Below are 25,252 nucleotides of genomic sequence, written 5' to 3' on the forward strand. Positions count from 1 at the left end.
GAGTTTTTTCAGATTATCTTGAATATCTACGAAATTGTAAAAGATATAAGAAAAGAAGTTACATTCAAAGTTCTATGGTTTTTTATGTCCTATAAGGCTGCGATAAAGAATTTGCGAAAAACATTTTTTTCCAAATTTATCCCCATCACCCTTTTTTCGACAATTCTTTGTCACCGTACTTTAGAATATCGAAAGCCATACAATTTTGCATAAAACTTTTTTTCAATACCTTTTACGGTTTCACAGATAATCACGATAAAAAGAAAGCTCGCAATCTCTTTGTGGAGGTATTTTCACCCTTAGGACTGTTTTATTGCCGAATAAAAAAATAGTTACTATTATCACTTGAGCTACAAAGTTTTAAATTTTTTTTTTAATTTCTGATTTTCCAAACTTCCCTTGTAAGGTGAATGTCCCCATTTCTGATCATTTCGTACTTTTCTTATTATTATATGCGTTACGTTTGTACTATAGTTGCAACAAAATAATTCTAAACTATTTAAACATTTACGCGAGTGTTGCACGAGCTTAGAGCATTATATATTTAATTACACATAACTACAAATAATTACACATAATTACAAATAGTTAAACATCTTGAATTATCTTTCTTAAATAGTTTTTGATCTGGTTGACTTACTATTAACTAATTAATCAATTACTCTGCAAATTTTGATCACAAACAATTTTTTTACACCTTCTTTATGACGTGTTATCTCTTAAATGAGCAGAAATTGGGACATTCACCTTAAGTAGGTATTGCATTACTTTAGTCACGATTCCTTGACATAGAAATTCTAATAACTGCGTGAAGTGTCTACTCAGGCTTATCAATCTTTCAAACTTCCTTACCTTTTAATGCCCTGCACCTAATGTTCTATTTTAGTATGAAATCGTACGGACAGTCCTCATAAATCGCAGCCAGGCAACGCGTTGCGTGCGCGAGTTCATCGAGGGCCCGGCGTCAGTCGAGAATCAAACGGAGAGGCGAGCGCCGTAAAAAAGGGGGCCTGCTTTTGATCGGTCTCGTTACCGTCGCTGATTTCAGGACGTGTCCCGAGGACCCGGTCCCAAGAGGCCCCGACGTAACTCACAATTACCATCGTCGTCATCCCCCCGTGGCTCCAGAACGCCCCGTTATTTATGACGGGGTGTTGTAGCCGCCTTGAAAGGGGTGCAACGACAGGGCCGACGTTCCGAATGCGGACGCCCCGCAGCGTCTTCTCCGCGCGTTGATTAAACACGCTCTTCCACGGTGACGTGTTAATCGCGAGAATTCATCACGTCCTCCTCACCTCTGCCCCACCCTCGCCCCTTCCCCCCCGGCGAACCGTGAAACTCTGCCCGCGACTTCCAACGGTGCCCGGTCTTTTCGCCTCGGTCGCTGAAATCGCTCTTCCGTGGACAGTCGGGGCCTGCGTTCTTCGGGAAGTCAAAGAATCACCGAAGCTTGCGCGAGGACCGTTTTGAGTGCGTTCAGGAGGGGGAAGAAATGGAGAGTGCTTGTAGGGGAAGCATTTGGTGACACTCCTGTCGAAATTATCTCCCGAGAGACGAAGTCTTAACAGTAGCCACGGCGGGCTTGGTTGAATCGTAAAGCCAACATCGCAGCTACGTATGTTTATTTTGCGGCTCGACGCGTAATTTCTTAGTTGACATACGCCTGGTGTTATTTACCCGTGAAGGCAGCATAAACGCGGGGCAATCTCGCTTTATCCGCGCCGTGAATTCCTCTGGGGCACGGGAGGCAATCTACGCGGACGTATGACACATTGATGCGTGCATGAACTATAAACGTCACGCGTGAAAAATGGTAATCGTCAATCTGCGTATCCCCCGTTCGTCCTGCCCCCCTCCCACACGCGGCTCGACGACATCGGCCCCCTGCATTTACATGTAGATGCGCCATAAACTGAGGACGCCTTATGAAGTTGGCGTCCCTAGTAAATGTCCCGCGTTTCGGTTCTCGAGGGGGACGGAAATACGATGATTGGACCTTAATGGAATCGCCACGGGGCAATTAAACTGAAAGTTCGCGCGCGAAACGTGCTTTGGAAGGGTGTGCTTTCGCATCGTGGGTGATAGTTCGCTTATCGCTTTCGGTGACTAAATTCTCTGCAAAAAGAAAACAGTGACCTGGAACAGCCTCTTAATACTCCGTCTTCTTTAATCTTCTATAATTATTGTCTACCAGGTGACAATGGTTTTCAGCGAAACTGTGGGAAGACAATTGGAGATCGTGATTATTTACTGTAGTTGAGCCACGGCCCGAAAGGAGCAACTGGTTTCTCGAGCGCCGTTCATGGGGGAGCGGAATACTCCAGAGTCTATAAATCAAAGCGAACGACGGGAAACGGTGCATGCAAAGAACTCGAACACGCGAAGAATGTGATTTAGTTACGTCGCTGTCATAAGTAACCTAATCTAATTTCGGTGGAACGAGGCGTCGCAAAAAGCCCGCGTAGCCAATACGCCCTGGACCGGGGCCCCATATTTTTATTCCTCGTGGGACACGGGACCGCGAGTGTGAGGTGTGTTTCGGCGACCTGGCCGCTGTTCTTTCGACGGCATCACGTCGAAGAGGGTGGCTTCTTAATGGAGATTGCTTTGATGGAACATGGAAGGCGCGCCTTTTCTACTGACAGGCATTTATAGCGATTACGTGCGAGCTATGTATTAGTGTGATATCTATATGAAAAATTTGTTCCAAGTGTCTTTGATTATGAAGGCATTCGGCGTTTGGAAACGGCCTATGGTGCGATTGACACGTAGATGACTACCGGTTAGTTTTGATATTTGTAGAGTTCGGAAAAGAGTAAAGTGGGACAATCGGCAATGGGGGAATTGGTAGGCGGCTGGTCAGTAACGCAGGTAATGCTAGTGTTCCTGATTTCTCCATAATTTTCGTTTCTCGAAATTTCGTTTCATCGATTCTTCGATTCTTTTTGGAAATAATCGATTCTTAAGCATCGACGTTTCATTAGAATCGATTCTTAAGTATCGATTTTTTTCAACGGAATCGCCCTTCCCTAGTTAAACGTCTTAGAACTCTGGTAATACTGAAGGAAAAAGAATGTCGCCGGAATACGTTGCTACGGACTCTAGTATTCATTTGTTTCTCCATCGATAGTGCAGTCAACTAACACCGGAAGCTTTGGCCGGTACTGTACGCTGCGCGGTACTGTAGGACTCTCCCCTACACCTAATAATTTATAAGCCAACTTCTACCAAAGACTGTAAGATTCAAACGCAACGAACATTCAGCCATCTAGTAATAATTTAATGGTAATTTTCTAATGTTTTTAATACCACAAAAGATACTTTATTTATACTATGTATACATTGTCCTTCAATAAACATCTGTTAAAAAAAAGCCAGTAACGCAGGTCGCGGAGGACCCGCAGATCTTGGGTTCGAGTGCCATCATCCGAGGATCTTTTTTCCGCCTACAATTTTGGACACTGAATTAGCTTGCTATACTCCGTCTACTTGGCAATTTCCCCCGCCATTCGCTGTATCGATTCGCAGGGGAAACGGCTACAAAAAACAGTGCAAGAATATATCTAATTCGAATAATTTCGGTCCCTGCCCACATTCTCCAACGCCTACAACCAGCTCACCGAAACACGAAACTAAACCAGCAGAAGAAACAAGCATAGTATACCTTCCTCCCCTCATCGTTGAAAACCCTATCATGACCCTCATCCTCCAATAGCTGGATAATTCCAACGTCCCTCCATTTGCTGGATGAAATCGAGCCGACAGCAGCTTGCGCCCAATTTCCACCGTGTCGGGCGCACCGTTACTCGGCGGGCCGTAAAAAAAAAGGGTTGCACAGAATCCCGCGTGTGGGAGGGTAGGGGTGTAAGGGATCAGGAAACACAGAGGGCAGAGCAGATGTCCGGTAGGAAGTGACTCTGCGTTCGACCGTGGCGCTGGCTTGCTCCTCTCTCTCTTTCCCTCTGTGGTATCAGCGGGGCCCTCTTCCGGGGCAACGAGAAAAGGGAGAGAACCCTCGTTCATCCTAATAATAACAACGAGGCACGTAGGGAGGGCAGAGAGCGAGAGCGAGAGGGAGCAGATATATGTACGCACCACGGTCGGGAGGTTGCGTGCAAAAAAGGCGTGGGTCCCAGCGGGCGTTCTCGACATAGCAGTTCGGATCCCGATCTTATCGGTCCCCGTGTTCGCTGCATTGTGTTGTTGCCTGGTTGCCCGTTGCCCGTTGCCGCACCACCGTCGTACATACCACGCTCGCCAGCAGCTGTGTGCGTGCGCGCACGTTACAACACGATATACGTGTGCCCGGGATGGAGGGGTGGAAGCACGGTAGGGCCCACGAATAGGGTCGGGCCCGATCTATCAGCCGGTCCTGATGCGTGTACACGGGCCAGAGTATAGATCATCTTCAATGTCTCGGAGCCTCCCACCTAAGTATTCCCATTAAGATGCTATCGCGGGCCCAAAACTAATAACCAATCACCCGTGCGCGGAGGGTATACGTGCTCGCGGCTTTATCATTATCCAATATATTCGATATTATAGTCAGCGCGCGGGCGCATCGCGCCCCGATCGCCCGGCCAGGCTACCCTCGTCCCCGAGGGCGTGTCGAGTATCGTCTCGACTCCGCTCGGCCCGCGACTTTCGCGACTTTCGCGTCGACTGTGTGTACCGGGATACTTCGATTAACCCACGCTCCATCGGTCCCTCTGAGTCCAGTCTGTTTCCAGTCAAGATTGTAGTAATTTGCCTCAACATTTCGGTAACCGAGGGTTGCCGAAAAAAGGCATCGACTGGCCGGTATAGGTGGACGTGTCCGGGCCTTATGTCCACATGCTGGACACTGGGACATTATGGACGCGTCGCAGGTGGTCGTTCCCGGCGTGTACGTGAATCTCGATAAGTATCGATTTCTGTAATCGAAAGGCCGTGTTCCTATCCGGCCGAGGAATTAGGTAACGGGACACCGTGCCTCGGCTCGCGACACCTGAATTCTCGCCGCTTGTAGCGTTTAGTCTCGCGTCGTTGCAACGTACACCGACCGTCATACCGATGATAAATGCGAGTCCTTTATACGCGGTACAACCGTCTCTACCGGTTTAAAGCACAGGCGACCGAGTTTCGCAACGCTTCTTCACGGTCTCGCTCCGCAGCGCGGCCACTTCGATCTCGCGCATATCCCGAACAGCCGTTTAACGATTTCATCGCGGCGACGATCAATCTTTCGCGCGGGACATTTCCCCGCCGCCGGATCAGATCGGATCAGCCTTTATCTCGCACAATACAACTCATCGGAAACTCATTAACGAGCGTGGGCCCAGCCTCCCTCTGTCCAACGAGCCCCGATCGCCGCCCGCCGATTCGACGCCGCGCGGAAGGCGCGAATTCCCTGTAAAAGGAATCGTTTCCAGCCGGCCCCGACACCGTTGCTTAATCAATTGATAATTAGTTATTAAGCCGACGATGACTCGACCGTTTCTCCTAAGGACAGGGCCACGGTTTGTGCTCGGCTCGCGGTGGCTTCGAACAGCTCGCAAGGGACTTTTCTCTCTGTTGGGCCCGAGCTGTCCCCTTTCCTTCTGCCCTTCTCTATGGGGGGCTCGGTGAAGCAAGGTATACCTACCTGCCACACCATCGTTCACCATACATGGCCTCTCTGTCTCCTCGTGGCTCCAGCGTACGGGGGCTCCATTGTACTACACCGCAGAGTTATTTTCATCGTGAATTGTTCGTTATGGATACGGCCGACACCTCTACACGCTTCGCTCCTTCTGAAATCGAGCAGAACCGCCGAAAGAAACGGGGACTGCTGGCAGTGCTGGTCGACGGTGCAACAGCGCGAGGGCACACTTTCGTCGGGATTACCGTGCGGCATTGTTCGAATTAATTTAGGATTCGTTTAAAAGCGCCACGCTCGTGAGAGAACGGTAGGCACGAGGCTAGAGCGAGATCACTCGCGAGATTATCGTCAAGTACATCTCGGATGCCTCGGATTTTTACGTGTTCCCTGTTCCGGCACACGAATAAGTCAATTCCACGTGTGCCTTCCGATACGATGGTTCGAGGACGATGTTCACGGAATACCCGCTGAGATTTTTACGTCGCCGGAGACGTTCCTCGTGAACAGTACTCCGGAGGCAGCCGTGTATACAACGGTTACGTTGCACGATACCGCGGTATCCTACCGCGACGTATGCAAAATTTCTTGGGCAGTGTTATCGTGATTTAAGAGTATGCGCTTTCGTTTGTAAGTCGCACAGTGGGGAAATTTCGCGATTTTATGGCCGAAACCACAAGAATCAATTTTTCAATTCGAGAAAATAAATGCAAATGTCAATTGAAGAACTAATATGAGTATCAAATGCCACAAATTTTACTGTTAAATGTTTTAATACAAAGCTCGTGTAGACCTGCAAATGTTTATGGAGACCGATCGCAAAGAATTAATCCAGATTTTCAAGTTGCTTCAAACACTTATATTGTGTTATCCAAAGATCTGAAAATAATTTGAAGACGTGGATTCAATTCCTGGTGGTGCGTAAGATATCTTTTTATTTGTCCTCGAAATAATTATGTTTCGGTTTTTAATACGTAATTTATACAATTTTTAAAGTAGTGCTTTAGAAATAACCTTTTCATATAAGAATCAATTTTCAATACATAAAATAGTTATCCCATAATATCCTGCAATGATTTTCATTCCTATTTTACGTTCGACTATTTTCATTCTATAAATGCAATTATTAGTTGCTAATAGTTGCTAATCTTGTAATTATATGCATTTTTTTAAACACGATCCAGTGTGTCTTGTCTAACATACGATACAACTGTGACCGAGACTGGTTCACATGTTATACATTACAAACCTTTTTATTCTTTTTTTAACGATTTTATTCAGCTTCGATCCTCTGTTTGATTGATATACCCTGCTGCACTGTAGCAGAGGCATGCTCTAACAAAGAAAAAAGCGTACAAACGTAAATAATAAAAAAATCTTTATCGTTCGTAATTTTTGTAAGTGCTGTTTTTCGGATAATTTAGTTTCTCATATATTAGAACGTAAAAGTGTCGAATTTTATATATTAAAAATAAGTTTTCAGATTTTGACCACGAAAATGGATATAGTTCTTCAATTGACATTTGTATTAAATTCGTAAAATTCAAAAATTTAATTTCTGTACTTTTGGCCATAAAATCGCAATTTTCCCCACTGTGCGTCGTTTCTACTTTTTTGTTGTATAAAATCAGTTTAAAAGAGAAATCGATTTAGCTTCTTCGATTCTAAACACCTGTATGGAATTATTAATGGAGTTTACGGTGACAAAATTATCCCAATTAGAATAGGAAACTTGAGATAGAAAATCCTAGATATCTCATGCGTCGGAGGTTTAATAACTCATGAGCTTTCGAAGCGCTCATTCACGTCTGACCTCCGACTGTCCCGTTACAAATGAACGCGCATCGTCCTCCAAAGCATTAACCGCCTAAGTGCCCGGCGCGCATCTGCTCCTCAGCGGCCCGCTATCGATGTGATTGATTTCCGAACACGGCCCGGTCAATTGCGGCGAACTTGTCGGGGAAGAAATTCCCCGGGTTCGCGAGGGTTTAAGCCGAGCGTCAATGGGTTCCCCGCTGGGCGACTGCATCGCTTACAAATTGGATTACCCAGGGGTATTCGCGGCTAGGAGAGGGATCGGGCAATTTGTCCCCGCGAAGTGTCGCGACACGTTGCCCATTATGAAGAAAAGTCATTCACGGATTACACGCGTCTCTCGGTTACACGGTGGTCCCCGTGGCCGATGAGCGATCGTTACACGCCGCAGCAACGCAAGCGCTAGCCGCGTCGCGACTATACACGCTCACCCCGGCTGTTGGTGATCAACTATCCGCGACTATTCCGTACGTACGTTTCCTGCGGCGTACACGCAAGTGCGCGGGACGGGGCCCGTCGCGATCCATTGTACCGGTTCACGTGGGTGTCGTAGTACAAATTAAATGGTCGTACGGACGTTGGTTTTACCAGACGAGCCGCGACGCGCCAAGTCGCGAAAAGCAGCTGCTGAGGAGCAATCCGTTTTGCGCCGCGTCGGTGAACGCTGGCTCAATCTGCGAGGGGAGACTCTGTCCTTGATGAATGGAGCTTGTGGGGTGGTGATGAAAATCTTCCTAACTTTCAGTGATAGATGGAGAGGATTAGGTTCAGGGAAAATTGTCTAGTCTTTGACTTTTGTGAAGCATTCTTAGAAATGTAAAAGTCAAGTATTTAGCGACTAGCAGGCCCTGCTTTAGACGCGGAGATGTTAGATGGTAACTACTAACAGTTAACAGGAATGATTACGAAAAAGTGATAGGCCTGTGGCCTTTGTATATATTCTTGTACATACTTTGAGATTAATTTAGGCTAGGTTAGATTTAAGTGGGTTTAGGATTATACTTCAGACGCTCACACCAAAGTGGCCTCACTGGTTTAAAGCTGATTTTTCCAGGGAAATCAAAGCACAATTGTTCGGGCACTAAAAGATGGGGAAAGTAATCATAGTTCAAACTAGCTCTTACAAAGAAAAGTTCTTTTAGTTTTTAAGCACGAGCGTTTATGTGAGACTGTTGCTTAGAGTAAGTTGTTATAGAAACGAAGTGCCAATACGGTTGTGTTTGTAACTAGTATACATTTATAAAATTGTTATGTATTTTCTATGGCTAAATAAGCACATTTCAAAAGAAAAAAAAGGATGTTAGAAGGTGGGACGAAACTGGTATGTATAGGAATGAGTAGATGCGCGAGAACTTGCGAGAAAGCGCGATCAGTCGGGTGGCCCTCTTGTGGCGGAGTCGGAAGTATCGCTACAAGAGCTATTGCTGAGAGTTTTAAATCTTAGAAACTAAAGACGATAGTGAAGGGGGCATTTTGCCACAGGGGCAGTTACTCGCTCCCTGGCTTCAGATAAAAACTCGCTCATTTTTAAAAACTGATCTTTATTAAGTTTATACTAAAAAAAAGTGAATATTTGTAAATTCCGGTTTTAAAATTTTAATTAAATTGGTACTACCAAATGGATTTAAAAAAAAACAAGAGGACTACTCCTTCGCACTGCGTGTGTCATCGCTAGGGTTGTTTTTCATCACTTATTATATTTTTCATTACCGTCACCCCATAGTTGCTCCCTCCTCCCTCCCCCGCTGAAAAAAAGTCTGCAGACCCTTGCACAGGGATAAGAAAATTAACATTCCTGAAATGTAAAGAGGAAATAATTCCACGGCGTAATGTCAGGAAATCAATTTGAAGAAGATTCCTGAGAAACACATCAATGCTTCGTGCAGGGGTGCGCGGAGGTCGATAATGAAGCAATATAACGAGAAATCACGCGGTAATAAGTTCGCAGTTACTTAATGACTTCCCCTGGCTCATCCGGTCGCTCGAGCATCGAACTTCGAGGATCGTCTAACGGTTTACAGGTGTACCTCGTAAACCTCAACATGCTGTACAATGTATTGGTTGGAATTTCGAGGCAGCGTTCCGCGTGAGCTGCTAATAGACCGGCTAACGATTATCTGTCAGCCGTAATTGCTCGAATGTTCGCGGAAACTCGCGTCTGGGACTTCATCCGGCGCGAGCGCGAGCATTGGCGTTAACGCAAATTAAACGATCCCGCTGCGACGGCTCGATTCATTGCGAACCTCGAGCTTCGAGCGAAATTTCGTCGCCACTATATATATATATACATCGTGATACAAGATGATCCAAGTCTACAATGAGAAATTATGAGAAGGTCTAGGTTAAGTCGATCAGCAGTATGTTTCAGCGCTAAAGTTTTTAGGAGACAGTGGAGCATAACCGGGTGCCTAATATATTTTTCCTGCTAGCATAAATTCAGACGGCAAAATAAACTTTGGAGACCGCTAGAAATCTTAATTGGACCTTACAGAATCAGAAAGTGAGAGTTCTTAATTGAAAAAACTATTTGGCTAACAAGAAAACAAGTTTTCTCGGAAGTATGCAAGTACCTGGTGTTACTCTATTGGTGTGGGTAATATCAGGTACCTATTAAAAAACACGTAAAATATGATACAATTATAAAACCACTAGCGTCCCCAATCTCGGCTTCGCCCGAGATATTAGCGTGACTTTTGCCCCATACTCAAATCCCCGGTTTTGCCCCAAATGGGGTGATTTACTGAACATTAAATATTTACACTTCAACGTGCGATAAAGAGCCGGATAAAACGTAAAAATACAGCGTAAAGACTACAGAATACAATGCAGTACTTACCGTAATAGATTCTTTAAATCCAAGTGGTATAAAAAAGGCAATTCACCAACGCAACACTGGGACATTTCAACTCTAAATTTTCAAACTTCTCTGGATGAAAAACTACGACGGTCCTTGCGCTGCGATTGATCTCATACCGTCGTGAGGTCCACCCGAATGTAACACCATACGTTGGGTGCATTTATCGTAGCTCTTGTCTTAGAAAAACAATGATACCCGGTCTGACCCGCGTACCCGGTTTTGCCCCACTTTCCCCTACTTACTTCCCTCAAAATCTTAATAACTACGAAGAGTAGGTATGACTTCAGCACCATTCCCTAAAGCAAAGGAGTTCCTCCCTGGGACCTTCTCTTCCCACGAAAAACAACAAAGCTCCACGCAATCAGAGTAATCTCGCCAAAAGCGTCACCCTATAGATCGGCCGAGGTATCCACGAATGAAGATGTTGCGATAGTGTTAGAAGAAAAAGGGAGTGAAAGCTTTTATGCGTCAGGGCGCTGTCAGCGATGATTAATTGGCAATAATTACTTCATAAAATCCCATCATCATCGAGGGGGAAACGGTTTTCCATGATTTCCCGATAGCAGAGTGTACGCGGGTATACACCGAGCAGGGAGCGATGCCTATGGTGGATTGAAACTGGTTCCGACGGGGCAAAAATTCTCGCACGACTTTAACGAGCCCGTTAATCCCATTTTTCGCGAACGTCTAGGAAGAGAAATCGTTTGATGGTCGACGCACAGGTTGAGCCTAGCCGCGCGAATCGCCCTCGGCGTCTCGGCGAGTTTGCGCGGACGCGCTGGGAGGCAACGAGTCATGTTATACGTCGTAATCGTACACCGGCTCGCGCACACCGCTGCGCCTCTTCGCCGGCGCGCAACCGTGGTACCTGGGCATCGTGAAAATACGCGAGGGTTTCGGTAGCCGTCGACTACGAGGCTTCCGTATCCCGTAAACCCGCCGACCCGCGGGAGTTTTGTAATGTAACACCTCCTACGTCGCTGTCCTCTGGCCGCGTCCCGTACTTCATCGTGCAGCGAGACACGCGTTAACCCATTCGGAAGCGAAGACCGTGCGCTGGCGGTGCGGGTAACCGAATCCACGCGAGATCTCGCGATGAATGCGAGACCCGCGGGCTCGCGAATCACTCGACGGGCCGCGGTGTCCTTTTCAGCGATCGTCCCCCGTCTTGGCCCGCCAGATTTGCATCGGGGCACCTCGGTTCGTCAACTCTTCCGATTGGAATCTGTAGTGCTTGGAGTATTGTTCGCGAAGGTCACAGAAGGATAGTGAACGCGTGTTTGTTCCCAATAAGGTAGTTGACCCAGTCACCGATGGGTACCTAGTCGTCGATAATTTGAATTAATATTCAGATTTTATAAGGTTTTCGAACGATATTGTGTAAAAAATAAAATTGCAAATTAATATTTAAGTCTTTGTCTACGATATCGTGAATTTTAAAGTGATTCATAAATTACAGTTAGAAACAAAAAACATTAAGAAAAGTAGCTCATTCAGATTTTTGGTACATCCCGAATATTGTTAGCTATATTGTCTACAAAAATGAATATCGTTTTAGGCACGCGTGACGGAAAATAAATTATTTTGAGTGCGAAGAAAGGTTCTTGGAGCTTAGGATGAGAATGAACAACAAGAAAAAGGTAAGATATTAGTTATTCTGAAACTAAAGGTTCTTGGAGCTTAGGAAGAGAATGAACAACAAGAAAAAGGTAAGATATTAGTTATTTTGAAACTATTAAACCGTTTAATTCTATTATCGGAAATACCATTCTCATTTCATATACATAACCCTATTTCCGATAATTAACAGATAAGTATAAAAACATTACTTTCATGAACCGAGATAAGCAATAAACTGATATAAACATTCATTTATAATAAATTATTTGTTATTTTCAGTATAATAAAGCATACACAGCCAGTGATGTGGAGAAAGCCGTGGAAGATGTTAAAAAGGGGATTTCCATACTTGCTGCGAGCAAACATTTAAAATTCCGTATGCTACTCTGTACTCAAGGGTAAAAGGGATTTATGCCATAAATGTGAGGTCAGGACCAAGCAGTGTCCTGACTTCTCAGGAAGAAGAAGAATTAGTGGAATGGATTCACATCTCAGCAAACGTGGCTTTCCAGTAACTAAAAACCATTTACTGGACAGTGTACAAACAATTATTGAAAAAACAAAGAGGAAAACACCTTTCACAAATGGTAGGCCAGGAAAACACTGGTATCAATCGTTTCTACAAAGGAACCCAATTTTATCTGAAAGAATGTGTCAGAATCTTTCCAACAAAAGAGCGAATGTATCGAAATTCAATTTTACGGAGAAATAAAGCTCTAAACGTGTTATTACAAATTTCACTTATTAAATAGATACATAAATCGACTATTACAAACAATTTTTCTTCTTTTCTTTCAGTTTTGAGCGCAATTTACCGAAAAGAATCCGCGTTCGTCACTAAGTTATCGAGCATTGGGTCATCTACCTTACTGTCTACATCGAAGAAGCTTTCAACAATGTTGAAACGCTCCTCCAGGAAGCTCCCCGTTGCTGCGTCCATTCAGCCTTCTCGATCCTCCCCATCCTTCGCTCATCGATCGCGGTGAAATGGACGGACCAGTGGCAATAATACCTATATACCGTAAACGTAACGCGGTACGTCTGAACGCAATTAAGATCCCCGGGATAACGGTCGGAAAGTCGATCGGTGGGAAAAAAAAGGAGGACCAGCGAAATAATTACAATGGCAAAAAAGGGCGATCGCAACGATCGGGGCAGAGGCTCACCCTGAGGTGGGCGGTGGGCAGGGGAGGGCGGTATTATCAGCGTAAAAAGAGCACGGGAAACGTCCTCACGGTCGGGTTGCAGCCGCTGCGGTGGTTGTTTCACACACGGCCGCGAGTCGGAGACGTATGGCCAGGCCGGGAGTTTCTTGCCGTCCGGAAAGGTTTCACCATCGAGGGCGAAAATAATGGGCGTCCCGGTCGAAGTAAAAGAGACAGCGCCGGTAAGTACGTACTCGGGACGACGGTGTACGCGCTCCTAGCGTGGAAGGGAAGGAAGGTCGGTCTACCAGCATCGTGAAAGCCGCTCGACCGGGAGAAGACGGTGAAGAGGACGCCGAGGGGGGAAGCTCTAACAGAATGTGCTCTACGGGTGCTCCTAACCCAGATGATATCGCGCCTAGATATACAACGCGGGATTTTATAGCGTATTACAGGACAGTATAAGGTATATAATGGCTTTATGCGTATACACCGGACGTAACTTACGACGGGAGGGCCGCTTTACGACCCCGACGAGCCTTATTTCACGGGGACGAGCCGGCTTAGAGGGTGTCGGAGGGAGACCGGGGAAGAGAGAAAGAAAGAGAGGGATCACGGCCGACGAGGAAAACGGCGACGAGAAATCCGAGCATCGTCGTCGCCCGATGCCTCGGGTCGCGTGAAATCTGCTCCTCTACCAGCTGCAACTATTAACGAAACCCGGCCCGAGGAGGTGCGGACCCTCCGAGACCGGAAATATGCACTTAAAGCGCGTAGGAATGGTTGTGCGGCCGTCGGTCCGCGGTATTCCGCGAATATTTCGCGAAAGTCCAGGGCCGAGCCTCGGTGTCCGGGCACCGAACGTTAAATGGTAATTGACGCGAAAATGCTGCGACCCGACGGTTCGGCCCTCTTTGAGCGTCGTGCACGCCGTCTGCCGATAAATATCTCCAGGCGATATTTATTGTCGGCTGAGGGAGATTGGGGAAAGGATCTGCTCGCGGCGATGCTTAATTCCACTCATTATTGAGGTAGCTATTATTATAGTTTACAGAGGATTTCTGGTGAAAGAGGATTTCTGACTCGTGTAAACTTTAAGTACATGTCTCGACACCCTGTATATTTCCACTGTCGCTACCGCTAATCATTTACTCGTCGCCCGGCTAATCCAACCTTACCTGAAACTTATTTCATTAATATCTCGTCACGCCTGCAATATTTTCTAAATTTAATGGTATTTTTAAGGTATAATTTTGCACAAAATTCAGTTGCAAAATCGTGGGACCAAAAAGAGGCTAAAAAAGGCCTCATTTTTGGGTCACTCTTTCGGGGACCCAAAAATTTTGTGCGAAGGAAATTGAAAAAGGTTGAATCACAGAGGCTTGAAACGTCTTTAATAACAATTAACTTCATTTTCATATAGCGAATTAGAAATAACTCACATGTGAGTTGCCATATTGAATTAATGTTGGAGTTATCTCGACTCTTTTAAATTAAAATATTCAATGACATTTCGCGAAAAGTTTCCGAAGAGATTTCACCAAATCTCCAAATCCGCCCCTGATGGCACCTCGTTACACTTATCCCCAACCAACAGTTTCCATCCTGCATGCTTCAATCCACTCCCAAGCACCTCACACGAACCCAATTTTCCCGCGAATTCGCGGCAATAACAGTAGACACAAAACCGTGAGTCGCCGAGTGGCGCGTAACCCAGCTCGTCGTTCCTCATCCAAGCTGCGGTCGAGGTTGATCGATGCCGCTCTCACGTCTTATGAATGAGAGGCAACAAGGCGGTGTCGGATTGCGGGTAGGTGTTTCCACCACACGGACGTGTATTTACTACGCCACTCGGTTGGCCGCTTAATTATAAAATAATTGTTATTTATCTTCGGCATTAACCGGATATCAGATGGCTTATCTGAACGGCGTTCACCAGTCACCGGGCAGGTAGAGCTTGTGCGCCGGTGTGCGCGCGCGTGTATGTAGCCTGGACTTAGAGGGATCGAGGGGAATGAGTGGGTGCGCAGGCCAAAGGAGGAGAGAGAGTCTGAGGGAACCGTGGCCACGGTCGACCGCGTCCAAGAGAGGACGTGTCGATTTATCTAAGCACTCGATCGAGACGAATTAACGGCTCGGCAGCCGGTAACTTTAGCCGGTACGTTTGTCGTCGAGGGACCCCCTCGGATCCTGCCAGTCGAGCTGGACGAGTACGGGCTGGCTGTCCTTCCAGGATGGACGCGGAACACCGAGGATCGAGATTATTCGAGGAACGTGTGAGAATCGGCGCCTAGATCGCGGAACGAGCACTTTGAGGCTCTGGGGGGACTCGAGATCTGCGAGCACGAGATTACGCGCAGTGATTTTACTTCGGGATGACTTCAAGGTGGGAGCCAGGTTGGCGCGCAGTGATTTTACTTTGGAGCGACTTCAAAGTGGGAATGTGGTTGGAGTGCTGTGACTTTACTGCGACAGGGTTTCGAAGTAGCAGCTGCTTGAAACGGATTGAATTCAGTCCGAGATGATACTGAAATGGTTTCCATTTGGATTATATTATTACTGCGATAGGTACACTGAATTACGGCGGAAGATGATGGATGTGGTTAGGAAAGAGAACTACGAAGACTCCCCTTTGTTCCTTATCCTTGTTCACTTAGGAGAGATTAGCTATTGAAGACGCGAGTAATTATACAGGTTATTTAGAATCGCCGAGTTCATGTCGTGACTAGTGGACGAGCTCGTAGGCGGAGTAAAAATCGTTGATGTTGCTAAGATTATTATTAGCCTCGAAGAACAATCGAAGAACAGTCGCTGTTAGCTTTAGACTTTGCCGTAATGCGCGCTCTGTGTGGGCTGAGCAGTCTACTGACGTAGCTACGCGTGATCGGATGACACTTCGAGTCATCGGAGTTATAAAAAAGAAATGAAAAACTCCACAATTGCTAGAATGTATTTCCCAAGTTTTACGTCACTTTTACCAATCCTAGCTGCAAGATCTATCAAACAGATCGTTTAGCTCGCTACTTAAAGTACAAATTCCACTATAATTTTCTGAGAAGCGACGGCAAAGTGTCTATCGCCAATTGGGACCAGGACTCGAGTGTCCTTCGTCAACCGATTCGGCGCAAAAGTCAGCCGTTGACCGAGCGTTCGATGAGGTATCAGCCGCAGCCGAAGATCCCTTTGATACGCGTTTCTTGGACCCGTCGGCCGCAAATCACGGCCGCAAGTAAACTGAGTTACGAGCATGCGCCTCGGTTTTCAGCTCGTCGGCCGTTTCTTTGTCATCTCGGCGCGGAAACGGTGCACCGAGTCGAAGAGGAACGGGCGAATCTAAACGACGATCAGGCACGCGCGTTCCACTGCGCGCGGACGTTCCGATATGTCGGGAGACGAGCTGCTCCGATCTCGTCGCTCTCTCGAAAGAAGCTACGAAGAGGCTGAGGGGCTCGGTAAGATCGGAGGCAGAGCGAGAAGGAGGAAGAAGGGGACGAAGAAGCCAGAACGACGGCGAAGGAGAAGAAGAAAGTATCGGAGCGCAGGAGTCGAACGAATGTGATCTCGAAGCATTGGCCGAGCTAATTAATCCCCGAGCTGTCCGGCGCAAATGACAGCAACGATCGAATCAACCAGTAATATATTATCGCTCGTTTCACCGACTGCCGCCCGGCTAGAACGAAATCGTTGGTGCTGTAGCGCGCGATCCGAGAAAAAGCCACGGCGGAAGAGAGAGGGGAGAAGATGAGGCGATCGGGTCTCATTACCACGTGGGAACCGCAGACACCGAACAACGGGCGAGCAATGATAATTTATGACCGTCTGCGACCTCCGGTGTTATCGATCACGTAAACCCGCGGTTACTTAGCGTCAAGCCCATCAACCGAGCAAGGAAACCGCACGAGCGCGCCTGTAACTCCACGGACAGGCGTTTAGAAGCTCGTAACACGGGTTTCTCCAAGGTGTCGCGCGTAAAACTGACAGCTTTCAATGATCTAGGTTAGGTTGGTAAACAGTCTTTAGACTGAACCTCGCCGTTGCGACAGGCTTGTTCTTCTTTTCGTCTCTCTTGCTTATTTTGTTTGAGCAATTAAAGACGTTGAGTAATAAATACAAAATAATCTGCAGCGATACCTCCGGCTCCGCCACTAGAGGGCTTCTCGACCGATCACGCTCTCTCGCAAGTTCTCCCGCATCTACTTCAGTCCTATTTGGGGGGCCGAGATTCATAGTGGTGTAAGTCACTCGCATGATGTTTCGCTTACTGTAATGTTTCGCGGTTTGGTGTTATAAAGAACTCTATGTATATATTGCAGTTGTAGGAACACATCTAAAGGCTTAAAATACAACCATAATAAATATGTATATACTTAAAAATAAGTAGAAAAGAATAGGAAATTTTGTACCTCGTCTTATGAACATTGAAGGGTGCTTTTACCCCCCAAACGTCCAAATGGGAAAAATTAAAAATACTCGTATTCCTTATTTTTCGATCCTCTAAAACATATATAAAAATCAAAATAATCGGAGGGGGATACTTAAGAAATCTTATAACTTTGAGGGCTGATTTAACCCCTTAGATATGAAAATGGGACAATATAAAAGAAAACACGTATATCTTATTTTTAGGACCTTTAAAGCATATCCAAAAACCAAAGCAATTGGAAACGGACAGGTAAAACCCTCACCTTGTGAGTCGGACTTACACCAGTACGCTTCGAAACGCTCTGCTATTGTTCGTTAAGTACTAAAGAGACACGTTCTTATTTCTCAGTTAAGAATGAAGTTGTAACTCACTATGAAAGTAAACACATGGAGCCTTTAGTACGTAAAAATTGTTATTATCTGAAATTATCAAAATGTGGACTTACACCACTATGATTCTCAGTCCCCCATATATACCAGTTTCGTCCTATCTTCTAACATCCCCGCGTCTAAAGAGGGGCCTGCTAGGTTTTTAGACGTTTTGGAACTTTGAAAGCAATGGTATTGGCGCACTGGATCGGTCAGATTAAAACAATTATTATTTTAATAAATTATCGTATTTTCGATCGGTGGTCCTACTTACAAACTATCTGGTTGTTTAGATGATCTAAAGCAAGATCGAAACGTCGGAAACTAATATATATAATTAATTAATTGCAAAATAGCTTTGATGTATTATTTTAATTTATTAAAATAATAATTCTTTTAATCTGACCGATCCAGTGCGCCAATACCATTGTAATTGCTTTCAAAGTTCCAAAACGTCTAAAAATTTAGTTTCCCTGTGTTCCACGATCGTTACGCGCTCCAAGAGCCGACGATCAGTGGCCCAGGCGTTAAGATATGCTCCCTATTTCGGAGGGTCCCCCGGAGCTGCTAGAACCACCGCCTCGCGAATCGGTAGCCGTGAACGAATTCGAAATTCCGCGGCACGCGAGACACTCGTAAATAAAAGCGGTTCCCGAGCGGCGAAAAGGGGAACAGGTTTACGAGGCAGGATGCGCTACGTGGCTCTGTGCCTCTTCTCTCCTTTCGGTATCCCCTGCCGTGGTCCTCTCCTCCCTTTCCACCTACCCTCTCCACCGTTCCCCGTTTGCCCCCCGATCGTCTATCGATCCCAGTGTCTCGGTGGCAAAAACGCTGCCCGCTGTACAAGGAGACGCATTACGGTCGCGTCGTTATAATTCGTCACTGTCGCGTAATGATCCGTGAATGCGCGCGCCCGAACCCTCCTCCCCTAGCCCCCCGTCTTCCTCTCCCGCCCCTGGCAGTCACTGGTGTGCACCGTGCATGGCGATCTTGCCGAGCGCCTGCTCCGCCGAGGACCTTAACCGAAGCACTCGAGGAAGGCGGCGGCGCGAAGGGATCGCCAGCTCGCGATCAATAGTTCATTACGAGAAACAAAAATGCGCCGGCCGACAATGGCGCGCGATCCGCGGCCACGGCGAACAATCGGCCTAACTATACACGCTCGTTCTGCTCGTTCCGCTCGTTCCGCTCGTTCCTCACTCCTGGGGGCGAGTGACGCGTCCGTCGGCCGACGAGACGAAGGACGCGTCTCGGTTATCGACTGCAGCGGGAGATCGAGATGAACCGGCGAGTTCAGACCACCGGACACCTTCAGCGGGCACCGAAGGGGGCAGGCACGGAGGTGCTCGAGGAGGGAAGAAAAAGGTTCACCAGAGAAATATCGTACGCGCCGAGGAATGGCGGAGAGGAAGAGACGGAGCGCGCCGAGAGTGTCGGTTGCGCAAGCAACGAGGCCTATTCACTCTTTGCATTAGGGCTATTATGGCCAGCCGCGGCATTCAGCCACCACTGTGATTGGGTATTATCTATTCCACGGGCATTGTAACCGGGCTCGAGGCGTCCGCGAGTAGGCAACCCCGTCCAAGGAGTTCTAGACACGTGCATTGTCACCTACGACTCTTCGACTACCGTACACAACGATACGCGTGCTCACGGGTCAGCTGTGGGTGCTCCCTTGCTCCCAGGATACAGCACCGTCTATTCCGAGAACCCTGCAGCCGAGACACCAACGCGAGGATTCATCGTCCTTCGCGGCGTCGAGGAGGGACCTGTCCATTTTCTTCCACGTCCACCGCTCGACGGTTCAAGCGCGTCTGTCGAAGGTTGAATGGTTGCTGAAGCCAGAGTACGCGTACGCAGTTCACCGTGGGCCCTTTGTGCCACCAACTATGAGCATTGTTTGATAGCTCGTGGGATGTGGCCGTCCAGGGAGAAGCATTTTTCAGCAAAGCCTGCGTCAACGATTCCGCTTCTGAGCAGTAAACGCGAGGCTTCTCGGATTCCATTGCGAGGCTTGCGCTGGCTTCTTGATCGAAGAGTAAAGGTCTTCTATATTTTTTTTGTACACCCCCGTGTACTTCCAATCGTCACTTTCACTTCTGTCGGTGTTGTCTTTAAGGAGTTACGCCACTCTGTGACGTTCAAAACAGCATCAAATTAGGCGATTTGGTTTAATGACACTGAGGTCGGAAATTATTTCTATACTTCTTGTATTTAGGGCATGTATCAATGAATATATAGTATGAATATTGCACAGGAATATTGAAAAATAAGTAGCTATAGAAATAATTTTCAATCTCACAGTGTCATAAACAAAATTCGTCTAATTTGGTGCAGTTTTGAGCGTCTCAGAGTGACGTAAGCCCTTAAGGGGGTACTCTAGTGTAACTGTCCGTTTTTCAACGTTATCTTCGGGAATTTATTTAACAAAAACTGTAAGTTTATACTATCTTGAGCTTTACCTGCATATTCAGGTAGGTTTGAAGTAATATTCAAAAATTTTTATTATCTAGTTTTCCGTTGAGCGTTGGTGTGGAAACTGTTCTAGCCATCCAAAATGGACAAACTAAGATTTATTTTCTTTATTATGTTCGTCGCTATGGTTGGAACCACGGACGAGTCTCTATATTGTATAAAATTAATTCTACGGAACGAAAACAGCTAAATCAACAAAAATCGAACATTTTTTTCAAACTGCTGTCATTTTGCAAATTTGTATTGTTAAGGAGCCTCTGTGCTTCCAACCATAGCGACAAATATAATAAAGAAAATAAACCTTCGTTTTTCCATTTTGGAACACTAGAACAGTTCCCACACTAACAGCCGTCGGAAAAGAATTGCGCATATCTGTGGAACAAGAGGGTGGACGAACAGAGCTGATGAGAGAGAAAAGCCACGTGCAGTTTAAAACCTAATTGATTAGGATTGTTTGAATAAATTGTCACTCTTCTACATAAATCTTTGTGGAATAATAGCTTTTAATGTTTACAGGTAAGCGTGTACAGTAGGTGAAGTTAAACTTTGTAAATAATTATAAACAATAAATTCCTTGTGTTTACAGTGAAACTCAGTTTGGTTATTATTTCCTCAAGTTAAATTAAAGAAAAAAGGATAACCTCATTATATATATAAATGTGCTATAAAAAAGATAAAAAAATATCTGAGTATTACTTCGAACATACCTTAATATGCCAGCAAAACGCCAGATAGTATAACCTTATAGTTTTTATTAAATAAATTCTCAAAGATGGCGTTGAAAAACGGACAATTACACTAGAGTACCCCCTTAAAGGAAAAATATATCACCGTAGGTAACGATCCTAAATTTACATCATTAACTCGAAACACACCCTCGATCCCAATACCTACTACGCGTGAATAGATCTGTTCGTTCATTTTGATATTTCTTCGTCCCGTGACCCATATCGCGTCCAACCAATCCCCAATGGCTGAAGACAAATGATGCCGTTGCGTTCCTCGTTTAAGGACGATTGATCGAACGAGCGTCCCTTCGAAAGGGGTCGACCACCGTGCAGAACACGCAGCCGGTTCTCCACGCCAGTGGAAATGGAGTGTCCAGTTGAATTCCCGAGATAAGATAAAATACGAGGCCCGGATAATCTAACACGCTCCTTCTCGTATTCCGATGCTTTAATTTCTTATACCGCGTCGCGGCCGGGTGGACGCCCGGTCTACCTGGTTCCGGTTACTCGCCCGGCGTACGTAACGTCCGCGTTCGGAGTGAATCGCGTTATCGCCGGTGATCGGGAATGCGTCTGGAGTTTGGGAAGAAAAATGGCAGGAATTCGCCGGGCCTGCGCGTGTAGGAGTGAAACGGTGGTTGCGAATGGAGCGGGCATTAGAGAGTACTTGTCGCGCAGCAAGGATCGTTTAAAGCGAGGTGGCAGCGTGTCCGCCTCCTTAACTGATATCCGATACGGCTTCTGCGAACCTACTTCGCCGCGAGAACGAAAGAAAGTCAGGTGTTTAACGTTAAGTAATCGAGGTGTAACGGTCGTGCCGGCCGCGAAACGCCGATGATCCACCGATTGCCATGCCGACCGAATGCCTCCTGTATCAGCTCCTATTCATTTTTTATCTGGAAAGCGCGGCTGAAAAGACCGCGCGGACCACTCGCCCGCGATCCTTATCCAAGCAGATGCCGACCCTCCTCCGCGCGATATCGATTCAAGAACCTGCTCTCGTTCTCTGATTGCATACACAGGGTGTTGGGTTATTAATGGGCTTCGGGGGTGAATTCAGCAGGTGGGTGTAGGAGAAGAATAGTCCATGGCAAGGGCAACTGTAACCCTGTTTTAGTCCTCGGATCAGCTAAACATTGAACGTAACAGTGGCGCACTCAGAGGGGAGGCCAAGGAGTCCTGCCACCCCCAAAGAAAAAGGAAAATGAGGTACCTAACTATGACTGACATAATTCAAGAGCTTTGTAAAAGGAAAATTTTATAAGAAATTTTTATAATCACCTACTGAATTTGCATTAAAAATATTTTCATCCCCTCGAGATTAAATCCTGAGTGCGCCACTGGAACACAGTGTCAACGAACGAGAAACAGACGTAACTTCTCGTATTTTTCTTTGGTTAGAAGCTCCAAGAGATTTCAAAGAAATGAAAGCGCGAGTGGGTCGAAATAGACACAAGGTAGTGGGGTTAAAGTAAAAGTAACTGTATTGGAATTTCTCTGATAGGAAGACTGCCTCTGTAGTTGTCAATGGGAAGTGGTCAACTGGGTTCAGATCTCTACGCATCTTGTTTCCGGAAGGGCAATTATAAGTTACGCCGGCGTTGCTCTCACGCTAAGTCGTTTGTCACCGAAGGAATTCCATGGAGGGTTCGTAGTAGGTCGCAGGTGCACATTCTACCTTCGCGTGTGTATACAGTTTCCCAACGGCGTTTCGTTACGTATGGGAACGTAAGTGTAGTCGCTGCGTAAGAGAAACCCGCAAACCTAAATTACAGCCAGAGCTACGCCGATCTGCCTTGCGTAATTAACTTTTCGCGGCTCAGTTGCTGTTCAGTGAATAGGAACAGAATTGAAGACCTTGCAGCAAGAGGGGTGCAAGTTTTGAACCTGCACCCATTACCTTATTTTTTTAAGGATGCTTATTAGCAGAACAAAGTACAATATTTATGTAAATTAGCACAAAAAAAAACAGTAGGAAAAATTGCTATACAGTCTTAGAATTCGAAAAACTAATTGTTCCGCATGTTGGGGACTCTTAGTTATCCATTATCGGCGAGTATATTTGGGAATACAATATTGGTAGGGATAAATTTTAATAAGAATTGCTCGATTTATTAACACCGACGCTTGCGAGTGTTAAAGTTAAGGTTAAGGGTAAAAAATCTTACAACCACAAGGAAGTTAAAAACCCCTTATCCGATCTTATGCCTACGAAACTTAAAACTATAACTTATAACTAAAAGTATGTACAATGAGGTACCGTATTACAAGATGTATACGACCCTTAAGTATAATTAAAAAAAAGAATAGGCTAATCCGTCTTTTAACATTGGTTCCTCCCCTTTAGTAAAATTGTCTGGCGATCGGCTAATTCAGCCATGTGGATACTGTCGGCTGAAAGCCACCAGAATTCCTCGAAGTTCAGACGTCGAAAGTCTGAACTATCAATTTTAGGGATGGCCAATGAAAACTTAAACCTATCACTGTTAATATGAAAATCCTCAGGCGTGAACGCAACACGCTTGTCGGCTTTATTCCGGCGCCAATGATAAATGGGATGTTGCGCTGCACCCATTACCCTGTTGCAAGTCAGGGGCAGCTCCAGATTTGAAAAATTCACCAAAATTAGAAATAAAAACTTATCAACTCCATAACTACTACTTATTGTGTGAAAATATATATATATTTCAATTAGTATTCTCTTTTCAATGTTAAGTCAGAGCAATAATTCTGCAAACAGTTTTTTCTAACGTACTCTAAGTTGGTAAAGATGGAGCTGCACCCCTACAAGGTCCTCAATTATTAGCATCCACTCTGTGCATAGAAGAAGTGCTGTATTTATATGTAAGGTAAATTTTGAAGTAAATATAAATCCTATCGAAATCTGAACTGTAATAACCTTGGTAATTACTCAGAGGATGTATGATAGGTATCCCCTTCAAGTGCACCACGTTATCTTTTATTTCTACGCCCCTCCAACTATCCCCAGAACCAGGAAACACCTCAGAAATGTGACTTGCCAACGCCTCAACTTTGCCCCACAACAGATCTATTACCCATTCTCGTTGGCAGTGTCTGGCCCATCAGACGGACGACTTAGCGTAGCGCTAACACCTTGCAAAAGTCGCAATTGATCAGTTGTCCGCCGACCAGTGACGGTGCGATTCGCCGTGAAATTTCCCACGTTGAAGCCCGCGCGGCTAACGAACCATCGGCGATCATAAAGCGACGGGCGTCGATAAATTTCGATTCGTAATCGTCCCCGTGGTCCGCGCGCTGCCTCGTGCGTCGTATCCCGTATAAATTAAACAACCGGCGTCTTTCACGGACGCGGGACGTTGTCGTTTATCGACGACAAGGGCTCGCTTTGCATCTATCGTACCGAAGAGCGTGGCCGGTTGATCGAGGAATTCCAGGGATTCCCATGTTCGGCTGCAGGTGCACGTCCCCCTGGCTGTCCTCCGCGTAGAAAACGTGCGCGACGATCATTGCGTGCCCGGGAAGCCGTACGGCAGCGTGGCCTGCCGAGGCGAGCTCGTACTTTCGTCCGACGAAAAAAAAAAAAAAGGAAAAAAAAGGAAACACCAACCACCAGCGCCGACATATTTCGAAAATGTCGTTACTTAGGCCGCGTAGACGACCCTAGGTGGACGCGCGGCCGCGGAACAAGGCGGCCCTGGCCAAAGGGGCGCTTCGATGAAATAAACGAGCCTGCTTTATGAGTTATCCGCGGGGCCCGGGCTCGTACGTCGCGAGAAACAGCGGCGCAAAAGACGGACCTCGCGATTCGAGGGACTCCATTCCACCTGTCCGTCGTAAATTTTCGGTCATCTCGTTCGACCAGACGTTTCGAGAATGGGAATCGTCCTCTTGCGTAATGGACGCGAGGAATCAAAGGACTACCGGTTCGCCCGAAGGGATGTTTTGTTCGATTAATCGCGACGAGCAGGATGCTACTGGTGCGGTGCGGTGTTAGGGAGCTGGACGTGGCAATGGGGTTCGGTGAGATGTGAACTAAGTGGGTTTGAAATCAGTAGTAATGAATTAAATATTGGTGGGAGGGTGTATTGTGGTTTTTGGGCTTTTTGGAGTCCGGGAATCCACCGGGAAGCTAAGCTAAGATATTCTATGCGATGTTATGTTTTAATACAGCTTTTGGTGGAAACGGTTCCATAAGAATGTATTGAAGCTAATTTTTTTTAAA

At 46.2% G+C, this 25,252-nt stretch overlaps 1 protein-coding gene and 1 long non-coding RNA gene across 3 annotated transcripts in view; one reads left to right on the forward strand and one right to left on the reverse strand.

Annotated features, from left to right (window-relative positions):
• Positions 1 to 25,252, reverse strand: part of LOC143374323 (uncharacterized) — a 339,083-nt gene that overhangs the window by 194,813 nt on the left and 119,018 nt on the right. The gene's annotated exons all lie outside the window — the stretch shown is intronic.
• On the forward strand, positions 11,824 to 12,585 carry LOC143374530 (uncharacterized). Its single transcript, XR_013086683.1, has 3 exons — positions 11,824 to 11,889; positions 11,959 to 11,998; positions 12,189 to 12,585. It is a non-coding gene; the product is annotated as an uncharacterized LOC143374530 (long non-coding RNA).

This window comes from Andrena cerasifolii, chromosome 1 (assembly GCF_050908995.1).
Source record: "Andrena cerasifolii isolate SP2316 chromosome 1, iyAndCera1_principal, whole genome shotgun sequence".
NCBI lineage: Eukaryota > Metazoa > Arthropoda > Insecta > Hymenoptera > Andrenidae > Andrena > Andrena cerasifolii.